We start from the raw sequence: 21832 nt of genomic DNA, 5'->3' as shown, positions 1-21832 counted from the left end.
TGACCTTCCCTTCCCTTATGAGCCTAAAGTTTTTTTTGTGTGTTCTTTAACCATGTTTTGAATATTGACACTAGGGTGTCATACCATTACCATCCCTTCAACATACTCTGAAATAGAGCTCATTGATTTTGCCCAAAATACTGGCTGCTTTCTTTTTTCTTTTTTCTTTTTTTTTTTTCTGACCTGTCTGTCTTCATCTGGTAGAAATCATTGTGTGTAAATAAGAGTTACCTGAAATTTTACCCTTCTCTCAACTGTTTATCCAATTGTCAGGTAATGTCATAGGGTCAACTTTTTAAGAATCTTCTCACATTTCTATTCACATTTCCTTTACCTCTGCCAGCTCAGTGGCCCACACTTTTAATACCCAGGCCTCAGAGGTATGACAGCAAAGTTCACCTAGGCTATGAATACACATCAGATGTGTTTGAATCCAAGCTGTGATCTTCATTCACACTATGATCTTAAACAGGTCACATGACGTATCCAAATCTCAGCTGCCAGGTGTTGATCATAATGGTTCCTATTTCATAGTTATTGGGGGTATTAGGGGTATGTAATAAAGCACTAGTGATGGTCCTGCCACTGTGCACACACCATCGTCAGGGGTGCTGAGTATTTTTTTTTCATATAGCTTTCTGCTGTGTCTCTCAATTCTTTAGAGCTTCCTATGACATCTCTGCTATTTTGCTGAAATGCTGTCTACCTGCCACTCTATTACTGAAGGTCTCAAATGGTTGGCCCCATTTTTCATTTACTTTAAAAACCCTCCCCTAGGTGGGAATCAACCTGGGTGCCCACGCCTCGTTCTGACCCTTTTCTAATCTCATCTGTTAGTCTCTATTTCTAAGTATGGCTTAGAGTTATAGGAATACAAAGGGAAGAGAAGGGGGTAAGGAATGTGTCTCAATGGTCATAGATACAATTTAGCTGCAGATGTGTGTGTTTGTTTCAACCCCAGCTGTGTACCTGGAAACAAGTGACAGTCTCTCCAGCTTCAGCTTCTTCATCGGTAACAATTCAAGAGGAACATGTGTGCATAACACTGTTGCAAATTGACTGTTTCTTGGCCTTGTTAGAATGAGTCTATGCAAATAAACACATGAGTTAATGGAATATAGCGAGCATACTGTAAAATGTGAGCCTGAAGCAGATGTAAGCAGATGCAACATATGTAAAGGCGCCTGGAATGTGCTATGTGAGGTGCCCAGAGGTGTGCACACTGATACAAGGGCAGAGTTGTCCTAAGTCAAGCTAGCTTGTTTCTTGGCTTTAATTAAAACTGTTGCTTACTTCTTCGTGCTCATCTAATCCTATCTTGCCTTCTGCCTTAGTTTGTGTCATAAAATAACATGACCAAAAGCAACTTGGGGAAAAAAGGGTTTACTTCATCGTACATTTTTGTAACAGTCCATCGCTGGTGTGGGAACAGAAGCAGAGGCCATGGGGGAACACTGATTGCTCCCTAACACTTACCCAGCATGCTTTCTTATCCAATCCAGGACCACAGCCCTGGCCACAGAGGGATAGACCCTCTCACATCAACCATTTACCAAGAAAATGTCCCCACAGACTTGTCTGCAGGCCAGTCTTATGGAGGCATTTTCTCAACTGAGGTTCCCTTTTCTCAGATGGCTGGAGCTTGTGTCAAAAAAACTAACCAACAAACTTTCCCATCTTCAAATCCCAGCACTCACTTGGACATTTGAGAAATGCCTCCTTACCTTCAAACAAAATTCTCATCTTCATAATGCTTATAACACCTATTGTTGAGACAGCTGTACTTAAGACCCATAATAACTCTCCTATGTTAAAATTGTGTGTGTGTGTGTGTGTGTGTGCATACTTTCTTCAGCTGAGCCATGTATGCTGTTGAGCACAAACAAACAAACAAAAACAATAGTCTTTATGGTCTTTTAGCATGTAGAGCAGAAATTTCCAAACTTCAGACCTCCAAAGTTCATGATTTTAAAGTGTGGATGGAAAAGAACCCCTCCCATGCTGACTGGTTAAACGAATGGCATGAACTCATGAGCATCTCTCCTCTGCACACAAGTGTTGTGCAACTCTCTGCACTGCTGGGCCTCTTGTGGCCAAATTGAAACTCACCACGCAAGCCATCCCCAGTATTGCTTTTGCAGTCAGTATGGCGTTGATTGGTTTGAAGCGTGTGGGGTTTGGTTGTCCCGTATACAAATTAGCATTGCTTCCTCTTCAGTGGAAACATTTAAAGTGAGTTTAGAAGAAACAAAGGTCCAGCAAAAGTCTCACTATGAATAATACATAGCGTATTTTAAAATAATCCCCAAGAACTGCCTGCTCTTTCCTTCTTTGCCAACTTTTACTTGGGTCTATATGGATTTTATTAGTCGAAAATGAGATGCATTCATGGAGCCCCAACCTCACTTCATTATTTATTTCAAAGTACCACCTACAGAGACTGTGACATAATATAGCAATCCTCTTATAATATTTAGGTGGCCTCAGCTAGCTTGAGCTTTCTGCCCAAACATATGACAGAAACTTCCCTCTCCACAACAGATGCTGAAATGACAGCAATGGACCCTGTGTGCGCTCTCTGCATAGTCATTATTGGGGAAGAGGTCATTCTTGACAGGGCTTGAAGATCTATTCTCTAGTGAGCTTCAGGCACCAAAGATTCCACGATTATGTGAGGGAGTTTTGGTTCACAGCCTGAAGAGCTTGGTAGAAAAGGATCCAAGCCTTGCATTTTAGACACCCCTAGTTAGGTTGACTGACTTGGCAACTTCCTTGTACTGCTGACTTGACTCCGCCTCAGACTTGCATCTGACCAGGAGGTCTACAGCTTAGCATTTTATTTACTAGTTAGCGATGCAGTGAGACCAACACTGGGGCTCGATAGCTCCACAAAATTGTTCTTCATGCTCTTCCTTGGGCATACTAACAGAATACTAATTATGCCATGACTCTGTTTGCAGAGCATCTGATTAAGCCCCATTATTGGACCAAAGGCATTGTCAAAGATCAGACTGGCAATCTTTGTTTGGATGACATTGCCTTGTAAAGGGTTGCGTATCTTCAGATGGTCAGTGTTTTGATGGCAGAGTCGCTGACATGTTAAGGACAAATGAATGCACATGTTGGTAAGCAGAGTGTCTATATATCTGCTTTGAGGAATATTTTGGCTAAAGCTAATAATGGCCATTTGCTCAGGTGGCTGAAGTAGGCACATACATCTTTTAAAACTGATTTTAAAATGTCCACAATTCCTCTTGATTACCTTTGTCTGTGTGAAGGGGTTATTTTTGCTTGTGAAGTCAGATACATTTAACCTTTCTTGAAGGTGGCACAATCAAATGGGTTCAGACTTGTACAGACAACCACAAGATATATACCAACTGTGCTGGGTAGTTTTCATCAGCTTAACACAAACCCTGATACACCCAAAAAGAGAGAATCTCAAAAGACAAACAGCTTCCATCAGCTTGGCCTGTGGACCTATCTTTGAGGCATTTACTCAACTGTTAACTGAAATAGGAGGACATAGCCTTGCTGTATAAGAAAGGTAGCTAAGCAAGCAAAGGGACAGGAGCCAGTAAACAGTGTTCTTCTTACTGATTTTTGCTTCTAGTTCCTGCCTTGACCTCTCTCAACATTAACCTAGTGAACCCTTTCCTCGGCAAGTTGCTGTGGCAGTGTTTTATTACAGCAACAGAAAGCAAACTAAATCACTTTTGGTAAGAGCACCATATTTCTAAGTTATAAGCAGTACAATTTTTAAAATTAAAAATGTAGGTGCCTTGAATTATCATAGTTTGATTTTTATTCAGCAGGATTGTTGATTCTGGCTTAAGGCTTAAGGCTCAGCCCTTTGAGGAGCTGGCTGCCAAGCTCGAACCTGAGATTGATTCTCAATGTGTTGTAGGATTAAATATTCATGTTAGAAAAGCAGAAAGGTCTTGCTAGATTTCTGTATTTATGTGTGTGCACTCATGTGCACAGAGACCAGAACAGCTTGTGGAAGGTGGTTCTCTCTTTCCACCAGGTGAGTCCCCAGACTGAACTAGGCTGTCAGGCTTGGCAGTGACCACCTTTCCCTGCTGAGCCATCACACTGTCCCCAGTTGTTACTGGTTTTTGTTTGTTTGTTTGTGTTTCTGTATTGTTTTTAAAATTTTCAAAACAGGGTTTCTCTGTGTGTGGGACTGGCAGTCCTGGAACTCACTCTGTAGACCAGGCTGGCCTTGAACTCACAGAGATCCACCTGCCTCTGCCTTCTGAGTACTGGGATTAAAAACATGTGCCACCTAGGAGACACTGTCAAGAGAACAAAGCGACAGCCCACAGACTGGGAAAAGATCTTCACCAACCCTACATCTGACAAAGGTCTAATATCCAAAATACATAAAGAACTCAAGAAATTAAACACCACCAAACCAAATAACCCAATTGAGAAATGGGGCTTGGAACTAAACAGGGAATTCTCAACTGAGGAATATCAAACAGCTGAGAAACACTTAAAGAAATGCTCAACCTCCTTAGTCATCAGGGAAATGCAAATCAAAAAAAAAACTCTGAGATTCCATCTTACACCCATCAGAATTTCTAAGATCAAAAATTTAAGCAACACCACATGCTGGTGAGGATGTGGAGAGAGAGGAACACTCCTTCATGGCTGGTGGGAATGCAAACTAGTACAACCACTTTGGAAATCTATCTGGTGCTATCTCAGAAGACTGGGAATAGGGCTTTCTCAAGACCCAGCTATTCCACTCCTTGGAATATACTCAAAAGATGCACTAGCACACAACAAGAAAATTTGCTCAACCATGTTCATAATAGCCTTATTCATAATAGCCAGATCATGGAAACAGCCTAAGTGTCTCTCAGTAGAAGAATGGATAAAGAAACTGTGGTACATTTACACTATGAAATACTTCTCACCTATTAAAAACAAGTATTTCCCAAAATTTGTGGACAAATAGATTGAACTAGAAATGATCATATTGAGTGAGTTAACCCAGAAGCAGAAAGACTCAAACGGTATATACTCACTTATATCTGCATACTAGCCCAAGGGGCATGTCCCATGAAAGTCTTCACTTACCAGTAAACTGGGACAGAGGGGAGGACATACTATTGGGACTCAAGATGAAAGAAGCATGGGAGAATAGTAAATTAGAAGGGTCCAGAATGTCCTAGAAACCTACAAGAAGAACATTATGATAGGCAGATTTGGGCCCAGGAGTCCTGCTCAAACTATGGCACCAGCCAAGGACAATATAGGCTGTAAACTTCAAACCTCTTCCCAGATCTAGCCAATGGACAGGACATTCTCCACAGTTGAGTGGAGAGTCGGGTATGACTTTCACACATACTCTGGTGCCTCATATTTGACCATGTCCCCTGGAGGGGGAGACCTGGTAGCACTCAGAGGAAGGATAGCAGGTTACCAAGAAGAGACTTGATACCCTATGAGCATATAAAGGGGAGGAGGTCCCCCTCAGTCATAGTCATAGGGGAGGGGAGTAAGGGGAAAATGGGAGGAAGGGAAGAATGGGAGGACACAAGGGTTGGGATAACCATTGAGATGTAGCAAGAATAAATTAATAAAAAATGTTAAAAAAAAACATGTGCCACCACCATCTGGCTATTTTGTTTTAGTTTATTTTATTTTTTAATTAATTTTTTCATATTACATCTTGATTGTTAGCCCTTCCCCTGTTTCCTCCCATTCTTCCCTCCCTCCCACTTCCCCCCTTCTCCCCTCCCCTATGTCTGTGGTTGAGGGAGACCTCCTCCCCCTATATATGCTCTAAGAATATCGAGACTCTTCTTGGTAACTTGCTATCCTTCCTCTGAGTGCCGCCAGGTCTCCCCATCCAGGGGACGTGGTCAGAAAAGGGGCACCAGAGTTCGTGTGAGAGTCAGATCTCACTCTCCACTCAACAGTGGAGAATATCATGTTCGTTGGCTAGGTCTTGGTAGGGGTTCGAAGTTTACTGCCTATTTCTCCTTGGCTGGTGCCTTAGTTTGAGGAGGACCCCAGGACCCAGATCTGCCTGTTATAAGGTTCTTCTTGTAGGTTTCCAGGACTCTGTGGGTCCTACTATTTCCCCATTCTTCCATGCTATTCTCGCCTAAAGTCTCAATAGGATGTCCTCTCCTCTGACCCACTTTCTTGGTAAGTAAAGTTTTTCATGGGATGTATCCCTTGGACTAGTGTTTTGATATAAGTGAGTATATACCGTTTGTCTCTTTTTGCTTCTGGGTGAACTCACTCATTATGATAATTTCTAGATCAATCCATTTGTCCACAAATTTCGGAAATTCCTTGTTTTTAATAGCTGAGTAGTACTCCATAGTGTAAATGTACCACAGTTTCTTAGTCCATTCTTTTACTGAGGGACACTTAGGCTGTTTCCATGTTCTGGCTATTATGTATAAAGCAGCTATGAACATGGTTGAGCATATGTCCCTGTTGTGTGTTAGGGCATATTCTAGGTATATTCCAAGGAGTGGGATAGCTGGGTCTTGAGGAAGCCCTATTCCCATTTTTCTGAGAAAATGCCAGATAGCTTTCCAAAGTGGTTGTAGTAGTTTGCATTCCCACCAGCAATGAAGGAGTGTTCCTCTCTCCCCACATCCTTGCCAACATGTGGTGTCATTTGAGTTTTTGATCTTAGCCATTCTGATAGGTGTAAGGTGGAATCTCAGTGTCGTTTTGATTTGCATTTCTCTGATGACTAACGAGGATGAGCATTTCTTTGAGTGTTTCTCGGCCATTTGATATTCCTCTGTTGAGAATTCTCTGTTTAGTTCCAAGCCCCATTTCGCAATTGGGTTGTTTGGTTTTGTGGTGTTTAATTTCTTGAGTTCTTTATATATTTTGGATATTAAACCTTTGTCAGATGAAGGGTTGGTGAAGATCTTTTCCCAGTCTGTAGGCTGTCGCTTTGTTCTCTTGACAGTGTCTCCTGCCTTACAGAAGATTCTCAGCCTCATGAGGTCCCATTTATTAATTGTTGACATTAAGGCCTGGGCTGTTGGTGTACTGTTCAGGAAGTTGTTTCCTGTGCCTATGTGTCCCAGGCTCTTCCCCACTTTTTCCTCTAACTGAATTAATGTCTCTGGTTTTAAGTTGAGGTCTTCAATCCACTTGGACTTGAGTTTTGTGCATGGTGACAAATAAGGGTCTAATTGCATTTTTCTACATGTAGACATACAGTTAGACCAGCACCATTTGTTGAAGATGCTATCATTTTCCCATTGAATAGATTTGGCTTCTTTGTCAAAAATCAAGTGAGCAAAAGTGTGTGGATTCATCTCTGGGTCTTCAATTTGATTCCATTGATCCACCAGCCTATTGCTTTGCCAGTACCATGCTGTTTTAATTACTGTTGCTCTGTAGTACAGCTTGAGATCAGGTATGGAGATTCCTCTGGAGGATCTTTTATTGTTTTATTTTTTCAATGTAAAGAATCATATCTTTTAGAATGTTTAGCTAATAGCTTTAATATTAGTTTTCATTTAACTATTCCAACATTTCTTTGTTTATATCTAAATTTTTGCTATTCTATTTATTCTTCCCAAATACCTCCTTTTTTTTTTTTTTTTTTTTTTTTTTTGGCTTTTCGAGACAGGGTTTCTCTGTGTAGCCTTGGCTGTCTTGGACTCGCTTTGTAGACCAGGCTGGCCTCAGTCTCACAGCGATCCACCTGCCTCTGCTTCCCTAGTACTGGGATTAAAGGCATGCACCACCATGCCTGGCTTCTCCCCCCAAAAAAACTCTTATATCTTGTTATTTAGAAATTATTGAAAAAGGGATTGTGGATTTAGCTCAGTGGTAGAGCACTTGCCTAGCAAGCACAAGGCCTGGGTTTGGTCCTCAGCTCTGAAAAAAAAAAGACAAAAAATATTGAAAAAGAATATTCAGTTTTTATTTGGTTGAAATGCGCATGCTATTTTAAAATCTAGATTAGCAGTTTTGTTTTGCCTTTACAGCATTTAGAGACCTCATCTCAGAGATTCATGACTTAGAGGTCTCTTTCAAGAAGTTTTGGTAATTCTGAGCTCTGATCCTGCCTCACTCTGAATATCTTCGTATCTTCTGCTCTTTGAGTTTGAATCTGCCATGTTTAAGTGTCCATCTATATTTGTCAATGCTTCATATGGATTCTTGGATACGATTCTTAGATGTGATTCTTGCTGTCTTTTCTTATTTTTAGAGATTTCTGCATTATAATGGTTTCCTAAAATGTGCACATTCTAGTCTAGAAATTTGAATTTGTATCTCCCACCTCCTTTCTAATCCCCCTAAAGAAAGTATCATCTAAATGGTCATCAGTTCCTGAAGGGCCCAGGAGAAAAACAATACGCATTTTATTTAGATTTTTCTTGTGTAGAGTGGAGACAATATTTTTTTTAGGAAAAGGAGAAATTCTTATTCTCTGAGTAAGAAGTTTCAAGTTTGTGTCATACTTGAAACTTTCAAAGTTGTGGAGGGCTGAGAAGTTTTAACCTACCTACAAATTAACAAGATGGCCTGCAACCAGTTCAAAATTATTGACTAAAAGCACAAGACCCCCTGGGACACACAGACTGAGCCTGGAACTAACAGCAGTAGGAGTGTTTAGAACATCAACTTGTGTGTGTGTGTGTGTGTGTGTGTGTGTGTGTGTGTGTGTGTGTGTGTGTGCGTGCTGTATCCCAAATACCAGTTTACACATGACAAGAAAAGGCCAAGTAACACATACACATGTGGTGGATTGTACCAAAAGGTGGCCTCTTGCTTAGGGAAACCAAGTCTTTCTTAACAAGCTAGTACATCTTTCTTCTGGAGTAGAGAAAGACTCTGTTTCTTTTGACTTTGATGTAGGTAATCTTTTTTAAAATTTATTTTTATTAATTTATTCTTGTTACATCTCAATGGTTATCCCATCCCTTGTATCCTCCCATTCTTCCCTCCCTCCCATTTCCCCCCTACTCCCCTCCCCTATGACTGTGCTTGAGGGAGACTTCCTCCCCCTTTATATGCTCATAGGGTATCAAGTCTCTTCTTGGTAGCCTGCTAACCTTCCTCTGAGTGCCACCAGGTCTCCCCCTCCAGGTAATCTTGAACAAAGGCCTTGCCTTTGCTTTTAAGACAGAACACAAGACAACTACAAAAAACTGTCTCCAAGTAAAGACAAGATCATACATGGTAATCCAGTTTAAACCCCATGTAAATTTCTCGGCATTGTAAGTACATGTTGGTTTTTTTTTGTGTTGTTATGTGATGTATACCTTGGACTTGTTCTGTATTAGCAAATGTGCCAGGTACTGGAGCTCCTACAGTGAATGAAGCATAAATTTATTTCTGTCACATGATAATAGGATCACTGGATGTTTTCAGGGATTGATATACCTATGTATGGGCTATTCAGTGAATGATGAGGGAGTTCTGATATTTAACCGATACACACAAATACAGTTGCATCATTTAGCTTTTATAATGCCTTCTCCAATCCAGTTGGGATTTTCATCCTAGATTATGACATTTAAGAGAACAGAGATGACTAGAATTGAGTTATTCTGTGTTTCTTTGGACATCAAATCCAGGGCATTAAAAATGCTGGACAAGGACAAGTGCGTTGCAAGTCAGCTATCTCTTGCTATAAAGTTTTATGCTTTCTCTTATTATGTAGTTAATATGATCTCTCTCTCTCTCTCTCTCTCTCTCTGTGTGTGTGTGTGTGTGTGTGAGAGAGAGAGAGAGAGAGAGAGAGAGAGATAGAAACAGAGACAGAAAGACAGAGAGAACCTATGCTTTTACAGGTATTCTGTGTCCTCTTAGCTCCATGTTATTTCAGTTGAAAATGGCAATGCATTTCCCCCCAACAAATTAATGTTAAGATGGCTAGATAGTGCTTTGCCTGGATGTTTGCCACATGCAAAATCCATGTATCATTAAGCTTAACATGCAAATTCTGATATTTCATCACCAGCAACATTTACGGCTCAAAACACAGATCTGCTGCTTCCTGTCCTGGTCAATGATGGTGAGAGATAATAAGGCTGAAGGAAATTTGGGTTTTCAAATGACTTGGATTGTACTCATATCTGGAACACTGCTTTTACCACGTGTTCTTTTCAAAATATAATCTTTTCCTCTTTTTTTTCATTGCCAGGAATATGAATATGAAAGCATTATTTCTGATAAAACATCACATGGTTTTCTGTTCCTTGTTCAAATCATCAGTAGTGATTTGGATTAGTCAGGCCAAGTCAACACGTTTTCTTTGCACGTTCCTTTGATTTTTAAAGTTCGTAAGTACATATATTTATGCATATTCATATGCACAATCACACAAACATTTTTATTGATTTACACTTGAAATCACATCCTGAGCAGATGTTTTTTTTGTGCTCAGGACTTGGAGAGGTGTTTGTAAGTACTGACCTTTGAACCTGGGTATGTTTTACTAGCTCTTAACTGGGAGAGGGCTAAATATCAACTCTAGAATCTGGGCACTACTTGATTTAAAGTTGAAACTTGGCACCATGTGCCTGACTATTATTTTTGGAGTTCAAACAGGTACATGTTTTTGAAATTCTTTTGCAAGCTCCTCTATGGCTTTTCCAGGAATGGAGTCTGAATTTGCTTTCACAGCTCTTAGCACCTCCCAGGCAGAGGTGTACTAGTTTTAAGATCTGTACATGTTTTCCTGTCCACTAGAGGCTTATTAATGGCTTGTGTAAAACTATAGCATATATTCACTGCACTTATCTTTCCCTTGCTGCTTGGGGCTGTGATCTTTGAGCGGCCCCAGAAAGAGCATAGAGAGCTAGCTCACATGCAGGCGAATGCAAATCAAACCCTTGATTCCATTTCAGCATTTGCGTGGAATCCACGGACAATGGGCGTAGAGTGCCTGTGACTACCTGTGCAGCCAGGGAGAAGGGAAGAGAAGTGAAATGCTCTTGCATGTTGAGGCAGTTACAGATGGCTATGCCTTAAAAGAGTGGGGCTGGATGAAAAAAATAGGGATATTAAATTGAAGCTCGTATGCAATAGGAGAGAGCATGTCGGAAGAACATTCTGGATAAGTGAAAAATTTCCTTTTTAAAAGATCACTTGATTTATATCTTGTAACTCATTATTTTGTCACTATGATCTAAGCTATCTGAGGCTTACCTATCCTGGGACGATCCCAAAGCAGAAAGTAACCCCGAGTCACAAAATGGTGATGATGTGACCTAAATTCAATGTCACAGAGTTTCAGGAGCAAATTTTCCTTTGCTATTTATTTATGTGTAGTCAATGCATAATTCTAAAATCTGGCTATCTCCCTTTGTTTGTGTTAGTTAGCTAGTATTACCACAGACTAGATGCATTAGATAGTAAAATGTATTTCCATGTAATTCTGGAGCCTTGAAACCCAATGAGTTGGCAGGGCTGACTTCATTCTAAATCTGTTTTCCTTGGCTTACAAATGCCACTATTCTTCCATTGTTTCCAAGCAGTCTTTGGTCCATGCAAGCACATGTTTGTGTACAAATTCCATCTTGTAAGGGCACCAATCAAGCAGGATTTTAGCCCACTGTAAAGACCTCAAGGAACGGGGCCTTAAGGCTTGCAAATATCTGATAATATGACCCAGTCTATCCCATAGCATTGTTGGTGGCGGGTTTAAGTAGGGAACACAGCTGCAGCTAATTGATCAGGTAGGTGTGCATGTGAGAGCAATTAGCAAGACATGAGAGCAAGGAAATCAGATAAAATATTTTAAAGGCTCCCATACGTATATTGAAAAGCATACCAATGAATGTAATCATCCTTGTACCTCCTTAGTCAACCATAAAGCCATCATTTTAATAGCTACAAAACTGTAATTAATACATCAAGAAAAAGTAAAGTGTTCCAAAGAGCAATACAGTAAATCCTCTAGTAAAATAGATGAGAGCTTGAGTGCTATACCATCACATGGACAAGTCAATTAAACTCGAGAATTTGTTTATCATGCGTATATTGAAAACAAAAATACTTGTGCAAACACTAGAGGTAAAAATAGTGCTGCACAGATGTCTCATAAAAATATATATATTTCACAGAGAATGAGGTCTTATATTCAACAAAAGCCATACAAATATGAAGTAAGGCTTACATGTACATATGAACCCTTAAAGAGAGAGTTTACATTTTTAATGAGTATAACTGTAGTAGTCTTTAAAAGTTATCAAAGAGAACTTAGTCAATATCAATGACTTTCCTAAGCACAAGAGTCAGTGTAAAGAACACACATGGCAAAGCATCATAAGCAGTTAAAATAATGAGACGAGCAGGTTCAGGGATCACTGTGGAAGAGAATGAAGAAGGCATGCGCAAGGCAGAAGCAGGAAGAAGGCATGTGAGGTGCTGTCTTCAGGATGTGGCATTGCCATTACAAGTACGGCCTCACAGCAGCTGCTGTTGCCTGGGCTGAGCTGTGCTAGCCTGGGTATTCTAGCAGGTAATTGTGGAGTTGGGAGGGCTCATGGGACGTTACCACTTCGGGTTGAACTATTCAGAAGTGATGGATTCTGGGGAAGTGAGGGCTGTTACCTTCAGGTGTGTACCAAGTGGTGAGCCTACAAGGCTCCCAGGCTCCAAACCCATGGCCGCACGGACTGTGCTCATGGAAATCAGAGAGTCACAACGCAAAATCAAAAGGAAAGGAATGCATATGGGGAAGAGATGTGTGCTGAGCAGAGGAGATAAAGGAGCTAGGAGGGAGATAGGCAAGGGTGGAGGTGAGCAGACAAATATGTTCCATATCTGCAGGAAACTGTCTAAAAGCAAACTTATCCAATCAAACCCGTAATAACCAGATGAGGTCCTTCTCAGGAGGATCAGTTAGGCAAGGATGAAACATAGAGGAAGTACATGAGACTGGAGAGTCCTGCTCCTTAAATTAAAAAAGTAAGGTTCTTGTTCAGACATTGCAATTATCTTACACATGGTTTTTGTTCTCTGATTCTCTCTCCACAGCTGTAAAATAAGTGGTATCATGAAGTTTTAATTGTATGCAAATTTATTGCTCTCTCCTATGCCCTGACTATATAGAAGTTTCTTTAGCCTTCACCAATTTGTGCAGATGCGAAGGGAACAAATGAGAGATTTTCAGGAGCCTACTCCCCATCTGCACAACTCTTGCCATAGTGACCGTGACTTTTTTTTTTTTGTTTTTTTTTTTTTTGGTTAAGTCTTAGGTATCTGCTCCCTGAAGTCTGACTTTCAGGACAACACAGGACTGTCACATCTAAATCCCATAATGGGCAGGTTGTTGTTTTAGATTGTTAACTACTCAACGAGGCATGGGCCCTTGCCTTAATCTTCCAGGGGTGTGTCAATCTCTAGCATTCAGAAGCAACCAGAAAAATTTGGCAAGTTGCAACATGCACGCACACTGCTTCAAGAAAAGGGAGAACCTTTAAAACTGGACAGCTAAGGAGACCCAGTCACCTCATCCCTTCTCCTGTCTAAAGCTAAAGGGAGAAAGTCCTTGTCTGTACTCTAGACGTACCACTTTCCCCTTATTTGAGGTCACTAAGAAGCTACAATCATGCATTTAAAAAAAATGGTACAACCCCTGCACCTAAAGTAGCTGAGGACTTAGGGTGACACCAGGTCAATTAGAGGTGTTGTCCCTCAAATCCTAAACACTGTCAGGCAGAATATGAAATCTCAACATTGATGGGCATCTAGACTCGAGGGTGAAAGTAATGATATAAATGTCTTCTGGCCATTTCTAGAAGAAAACTTGAAAAGTACAGGTTTTGAATTCACAAAAGTCAAATTCAAACCATCAGTGACTGAACTCATTGTTTGCCAGCTCCCCAAACCAACCCCTTTGCTGTCTCACTCAGCCTGTACCCTAGCCTGCTGCAGTCAGTAACTAGCATTTGCTGATGCTTTCTAAATATAAAAAAAAAAGAAAGAAAAATCAAACCCACCTTCCCATTTTCATTATTATAACCCAAGTTAAAATTCTGTCTGCTTCTAGTCTTAACAACCTCCAGTCATCTTTTCCTCAGTCATCTGGCCATCTGGGTAGAATTCAAACACAAGTGTATCACTGCTTTTCCTCAGCTTCTCTACATCTCTGGATTTTAAGCTATTAAACTCTATGAGGAGTATATATAAACTCTATGGAGAGTATATATGAAATCTATTACCTGACCCTTTAGACATGGTACTCTGCTCACTGCCTTTCCACTGTCCATGTTCAACCTTCTGTTCTGGCTTTCAAATATACCAGAACTAAACACCAGAACTGTGTTTATTTAAATGTTACTCCTTTCAGCAAAAGCATCATCTGTACTTGACAGTTTATATCCTCTCTAGTGAAATTTTGTTGACTTTCTGGAACAAATGCTAATGATGTTCATGTCTTTCACTGAATATTGAGTCGTCAGACCCATTATTTTGAACCTGGGACTTTTCAATGGAAATATAATTCTAATTTTTTTTTGTTTTTTCTTTTTTTCTTTCTTTCTTTCTTTCTTTCTTTCTTTCTTTCTTTCTTTCTTTCGAAATTTAAGGAAATTTATTGAAGAGCTTAAAAACAACTCCTAAAAGATTGACTTTTCCATAAAACTGTAGCTACAGGATTCATTGGTCTATCATGTTAAAATGTGCATTAGACACAAATGGAAAAAACCATGAAAACAAGCCACCATTCTTTAACAATTAAGCAAAGATAAAATGTCTAAGGAACAACATGGATGATTTGCAAAGGGTGGGCTCTTTAAGGACTCTTTAAAAAAAGAGCACAGTGTTCAGTTATATACACTCACATGAACCTTTGGCACTAGGATTTAGAGCATTTTGTCATAGAGCATTAAAACGTATTATAAAGTGCATAGTATCAAAGGAACAGAACCACCAGCATTCAAAAGCAGCTTTGTCAACTAAGCAATAAAACACTCTACAGCATGTTTCTGTTGTCCATCACTGAATACACTGGTAGAAACTTTGAAATGAAAAAAGAAAGAAAGAAAAAAGGAGCAGTGACCCCTTTTACTTTCTCTGTTTAAAATCAAACAGAAAACAAACATCAACTCTGTTATACACTAGCAGTCTTCAAAGTACATCACTTGTACAACAGAAGGACTAAGAACCAAACTGTTTACAGAGATCCAAGCATGGGAGGCAGAGAGAGAGTGAGAGAGAGAGAGAGAGAGAGGGCACCCTTCATGGCTTTCCGATGGTAGGAGGGAAGAGCCACTTCATAATCACTGGCATTGAGCAAAGGTGCAGAAGTCTTCATCGGGTACTTGAGGCAATCATGTCAAGAGTGCAGTAGTAAAGCAAGGCTTTTCTCATCTGGTGGTGCATAGGCCAACATTGCTCCAACTCACACAAATAATCTCAGTAAATGTGGCACTCCATACACTCAGGACATGGGTGCATCTGGGGGATCCAAGAGAATGGCAGCATATTGTGGTCTCTCTAATTTGTAGATGCCCTGAGTACCCAGCATCACATTGAAGTACTCCTTCATCCCTGCCACAACCTCATTAACAGCATATTCCTTATTATCTGTATTTCCTTGAGCTTTCTTGTAATTTGCATAATCCTCCAAAATGGAATCCACATTCTTCTTGGCAGGAAGATTAAAAAAGCTGTTTTTGTCTGTTGATTCAAGTCCCAGTCATCCGCAAGCCATGGTTTCAGCTCTGAAGGAATCCTTACTTCAACTTCAACTCTGTCCCTGAATTATTTCTTCATTTTTCAACTGCAGGATCTACCTGGGCTCTTTTCTTCCTAGGAGGCTGAGGCGTCTCACTGGTCCTGTCACCATCTCCATTTCAGTATTCTTCTGTTGTAGACCAGATGTCTTCTTTCCTGGAGTAGGCCCTCTCACCTTGCTCTCTGCATATGGTTCCTGATTGGCCTTTTGAAGTTCTCAATGTTTCTGCAAGTTGGTGTCCATGTACTTGAGTACTCTGCTTTCTGGAACCCGTTCGTCCCAATTTTCATTCCAACCACTGTAATAGATAATGTATTTCACTTGTTTGTACTTTATGGCAACCTTTACACATTTTGGTTCATGAAATAGAGGCCCATGAAAGCACAGCACTCGCATGCCCTCCTGGAATTTAGGCTTTGGGTCCTGTTTGGGCGCCACTTATAAGTGATTTGCCGCCGCCTCCTTCTCTCACTACCCGTGACTACCACCCCCTACTTTCTCTCTACCTCACTCAACTTCCTAATTTTCTTTTTTAAGGAAGCCAAAACCAACCTTTACAAACTGTTACTGTTTCTATAATCTTCACATCCGACCAGGCAAAGTTTTGCTAAGATAATTGACTTATAGGTCCAAGTTCAGCATCAAAAGAGAAAGAGTGTGGCAGTTGTTTGACAAGCTTGCTCCCTGCAAAATGTTTCCCTGCCTAGACATGCACACAACCATTGCTGGGTTTGGGCATTAGCAGCAAGGCATGGAAGATGAGCTACTGTCCATGGTCCTGATATACAAATATGCCCCCATGATATGGCAAGTTGTGGCCATGTACCTTCCGTCCCATTTTTATAATCCCCCATCAGCCAAGGATTCTACCAACATGGCTGCTTCTGGCTTCTGTGAGTCAATGTTTTATGTGATTTTTGTAATGGAACATTTCTTCCTAAAAGACATACTGAAGTCCTAAACCCTAGGGCCTGTAACTATGATTTTGTGAGGAAAGAGTGGTTGAAGATGTAATTAAAGAGAAGGTCAAATTGGATTAAGATAGGCTCTCACTCAATGACCAACATTGTTATATGAAAATAGAAATTTGCTTATGAACGCACAGAGGAGAAAGGCCAATTGAGACGGAAGCTGAGGTTGGAACAATGTATCTAAAACCCAAAGAGAGTCAAGAAGGGCTGACTACCACTAGAAACAAGAGACCAGGAAGGTTGTAACCCCAGAGCTGTTACAGAGAGACTTGAAAACTGCGTGTAAGATAGACTCATTTTACTTTGGGATGACCAGTGTAAGGGGACCAATGTAAGCCAAGAAACATATATGTTAGGGGAAAAGGCTCAGAGCTTTGGGTATTTTTTCCTGTGATTTAGTTTGTTTTATGTAGTTCTTTTGTAGCCCAGACTTGAACATGTGATCTTTCTGCCTCAGCCCCCCCAGTCCTAGGATATATTTATTTTGTTGGTAATTTGCAGCCCCAAATCTTAACTACTCATCTTCATTTAGGAGCTAAGTTTTAACAAGAAAAGCCATGAATGTAGTAGGGGGGATTTGAGAAGAGGAATTCCAGCAGGAGAAGAAAGGGATTAGAGAAGGAAGTTGAGAGATCTATGGGGAAATGACTACATTCGTTAAATTAATGGATGAAATCGTCAAACAGTAAAAATGTGATTGAAAAGAGCTGGGGTAAAGTGTGTGCATCCTTACACTATAGGGTAACATTGTTCACACCTGAATTACAGTAGTGACTGACTGTGAAGGTCCTACCTCAGGCTTCATGTCTGACCTGTTGGTACGTCTCTATTTCTGCTCCAACTTAGTCAGAAGGGCATACATCCTCCACTTGGAGCAACAAGTAGCTCAGTGTTGTCTGAGATTACACTGCTAATTCACAGGTGGTTTGTGGTGATGCCATTCCCTTCTTGCTGTATACTTCGTTCTTGTGTACTTTTGAGAGTCAGCCATGGTTAATCACTTCTTTCTGTTATAAGACACAACGAGGAGAAACAAGACTAGGAATTATCTCTTAAGATGCTTGTTGCCCCACGTCCCTTTTGTACTAGAGGAGAGAGTGTGATCAAGCAGTGTAGGAGAAAAGGGACTGCAAGGGCAGTATACCACACTGAGCCAATTGTCCAAGTCCCTTGAGACTTGGAGCCTCACGACTGAGCTAATAACTGGCTATTTTCTCCCCCTTGAGCAACAGTCAGCAGCCAAGAAGGTTATCTTCATTTGTCATCCATTGTGTGTTCCGTTTTGTTATTGAAAAGTAAACACAGATTCCTGCCTTTACTGCCTTCTTGTGCAGGAGTGTATGTGACCAAGAGGCATGTACCCAACCCTCTGATTACTGATGTTATCGACACATCCTATAGAGGATGCTCTTACGAGTTTCCTGTTTGTTCAGAACTGTGTGTCTGAGTCCCCAGACAACATACTTGGGAAGGCAATGCTGACAGGCTGCACGTTAACTCACGATTAGCATCTTGGTATCTGATTCTTAAATAGTCTTTATATTTTAAGCGTGTGATGTTTCCCCCATTGTAATTGTCCTATAGACTTTAAAACACAGTGCCTCTCCCAAAATAAGCACAGATAATATCTCTACAAAGTGACTTTCCAGAATGGATTTTCTAGGCTCATTTGTGAAACCAATACTTAAGATTGTTATATAGAGTTATGGATTTTAGTGGAATTTCTGTCAGTTTAAAAAGTATTATTAGAAATATGTACACAAGCCAGGTGTGGTGGCACATGCCTTTAATCCCAGCACTTGGGAGGCAGAGGCAGGTGGATTGCTGTGAGTTTGAGGCCAGTCTGATCTACAAAATGAGTCTAGGACTGCCAAGGCTACACAGAGAGACCCTGTCTCAAAAAACAAACAAACAAACAAAGCAAAAAAAAAAAAAAGAATTATGTACCCCCCCCCCACACACACACACAATGTGATGCTTCATGCCTGGACTCCCGTATTTATAAGGCTGAGGCAGGATGAGAGCTGTCTTAAAAGAAAAAAAAATTAATAAAAAAGAAATTTGCTTATTTATTTTCTATATTTTCAAATAAATAGAAATAGCATAGCTTTATGTAAGTTTTTGAGACAGGATTTTATTATTTAGCTTAGACTGGCCTAGAATTCACTATCTATCACACCTGGCTCCAAAAAACATGAACTTTTTTTTAAACCAGAGTAGACCAACATAGACAGTATTCAAAGGTAATTGACTTTGACATGTAGATGTCAATGTAGACTAAGAGAAATAAGAGACTTTCCTGATTTCCAGGAAAGTGCACCTCAGAATGAACTTACATTTTACTTTGTTATGGTAGAGCTGACAAGCCTAGTGTGGAATGAATACTTATGAGAGTTCGATATGATTTGGACATAGAATTCTAGAAAGGCACTCAACAAAGCCAGGCTTACTGATGCTCAGTGATTTTCATTCAAACACATTAACTTTTAGGCTGTATTTAAAGAAGCATAAAGGCCATATTATTTTACTCTAGTTCTGGTTTCACCAACTCATTGATGAGTTTCCAAAGATGTTGAGTATAGATTTCCATATTTCAACTTAATAATGTGTCTTTATTTAGTGGGGCTTTTAAATCCCCCTGGTTCACAGTGAGAATGGTTGTGACTGTCAAAGTTTATATATAAAAATTAATGTATATAACCCATTATTGGCCATTCATATTATTGTTGAAAGGAACAGACATTAATAATGAATCAAAGTGTCAGGTATAGAAGTAAACAGCAATAGGGACTTTTAAAAACAATTATTTATGGACTTATTAACATTCAATAAAACTGAAGATTCTAAAACATGGCTAAAGTTAGGAATGCTAAGCTCTTACATTTATTTCTGTATAAATTTGCTTTCCAAATAGAACAAGTATTTTTACAACCTTGGCTGATATTTATTATCTGTCACTTTGATATTTTAGCCTCTAAAAATGTTATTTCTTGTGCTTAATTTTTAATTGATAAACATAATTGTGTTTAATTAAAATGTACAGTGCATTATTTGTACACTGACCATTTTCATAAAATTTCAATCTATTAAAAGTAGACAACTTAATTATATTATTTGTAGCTGGAAAAATACTGGAAAAATGTTACCCATGTAATTTTATACTAGTAATGTTATTTTAATCAAACCAAAATAAAAATTTGTTCTTGGTTAAGTAGGTGTCTGAGGGGACTACTGGGGGCTCATTTTCAAGACTTGAGAGTATATGCACATTTAAATTTTTTTATTATAATCTTTCCAAATTTAAAAGTGATATTGAATTTGGCAATTTTAATAGTTTCCTAAAGTGAACAAGGGTGTCAACAGTACAGCTAGGACTCAAGCGAGACCATCTAAATATATCCCCTCTGTTTTTGATGCTCCCCTCTGGAAATTGATCCATCCCGTTGGCAGACTGTCTTCCCTCCGTGTCCGGTTTCTTGAGGCTGTGAATTAGATCTGTTTTCCTGGCTACCTCATCTTTTTCTACACACGGAAATATTTCTTGACTGTTGTCAAGTCTTAATTTTCTAGATCAGACATGTCTCCTGAGCTCTCTATTTGTATGTCACATGTATTAGAGCTATCTCACATTTAAAGATTTATTTCATGGATTTCTGTGCAAATACTGTCATACTATCAGCTCCAGTGTTTCCGTCCTAATGTATGGCACCTGTGTAAGCTCTCGTGTTGTGAGCCCGGGGAGCTATGATGAATTTGTCTTCATTTCTGTATTTGACCTATTACTATGTTCCACTAAAATGCTCCTTACATGACATTTGAATCCATCTAGTCTCCTCTCTGGCTCCAGCTCCAGTGCTAAGGAACAGAGCTGTGGAACCAAAGGAGGCTGATGGTTCTTTATCCGTGGCTATTCTGGACCTTCTTCCCATTTTCTGGGTCCATATGTTCACAACTAAACCCTGTCATAACCTTGCTGTTCTTGTTTGAGAGAGAGAGAGACAGAGAGAGAGAGAGAGAGAGAGAGAGAGAGAGAGAGAAAGAGAGAACTGTTTTCAGTGTTATGAGAGCGAGAATGACTTAGGGTTTTGCCTTTCCACACTAATGTGCGTTTTCTCTCCCTGCCAGTAGTAACATTTTCTGTCTATTCTTAAAGCCCCTTGAAATCCTTGCTGGAACTTTCTTAGCTCTGTTATTCCTCCAGGGCTTCTCTTTGTCTTATCAGCCTCAAATCAGGGTTTTCTGGGGATTGTTAATTGCTGTTGCTTAAATATAAGTGTATTTTATATAACTATACATGTGAGCACACTTTGTTTCACCTGTCCTTAATTACAAAACATATAGTGTGAGAGAAGAAAGTGACTGCCTTGGGAGGCTGTCGGAGGAGGGACAGCCTGGAATCAGGGTTTGGAAACCCTGCAGAGGCATTTTCTATTCTTTAGACAGACCTAATCCTTCTGTTGGCACTTCACCCTTGCAGGCAACAATGTACGTGACAAATGCCCTTACACACGCCTGGTTGCTGGCCTAGCAGCAGACAAGGGAGCCAAAACCCTATCGCTGATCTGAGGCTCGACAGGAAGGGATGGTGCGGTTTCTTCTCATCAAACGCAGTCTGGCTGGTCTCACAACTGTCTTTTAATAACCGTGGAACTTTACAAAAAGTGGGTTTGAAAAATATATTACAGTTCCATTAGGAAGGATGGCTTGATTTTACAGATTCCAAAAATAAACATCAAAAGGACAGCTGTAGGAACAAAAGTCAAGGGTTAGCTTAAAATTGCAGCAGTATTTATCCATGCTCCTGCGGCCCCAGGAACTGATACAAATCGCAAAGTGTAAGAATGGATTTTTGCAGATTTTCCAGCCAGTACCAACCTCCCAGCAGAGCTCCCATTGACCCAACTTCTCATCGCTGGGTGGTTAAATACTACCCTTCATCATTGTGTGACAACATTTATCTTAAGTATAAGGCAGGAGGAAACATTTCTTAAAGAAAGGATGTGACATTTAGAGTCAAAATGGTAGAACTGAAAGGATGTGCCATGGTCATGACTTGAGACTCAGGCCAAGGAAAGTGAGCTGAACTGGTGAATTTACGATTCGGGGTTTTTCTGTGCCGGCCATCACTTGTGAACTCGAGCGAGTCGCCTTACCCTCTTCTTCAACT

The 21832-nt window shown here is 40.1% G+C and overlaps 1 pseudogene across 1 annotated transcript; it reads right to left on the bottom strand.

The window, feature by feature from the left end:
- Positions 1-15369: 15369 nt before the first annotated feature.
- On the bottom strand, positions 15370-16548 carry LOC311605842 (mortality factor 4-like protein 1; annotated as a pseudogene). Its single transcript has 2 exons — positions 16521-16548; positions 15370-16131 (listed from the first exon to the last, which is right to left on the bottom strand). The product of its transcript is annotated as a mortality factor 4-like protein 1 (transcript).
- Between the last annotated feature and the right edge of the window lie 5284 nt (positions 16549-21832).

Source organism: Acomys minous (assembly GCF_964271855.1).
Source record: "Acomys minous genome assembly, chromosome: 9".
NCBI classification, from domain to species: Eukaryota; Metazoa; Chordata; class Mammalia; order Rodentia; family Muridae; genus Acomys; species Acomys minous.
This window is presented reverse-complemented; position numbering and strand designations above follow the sequence as displayed.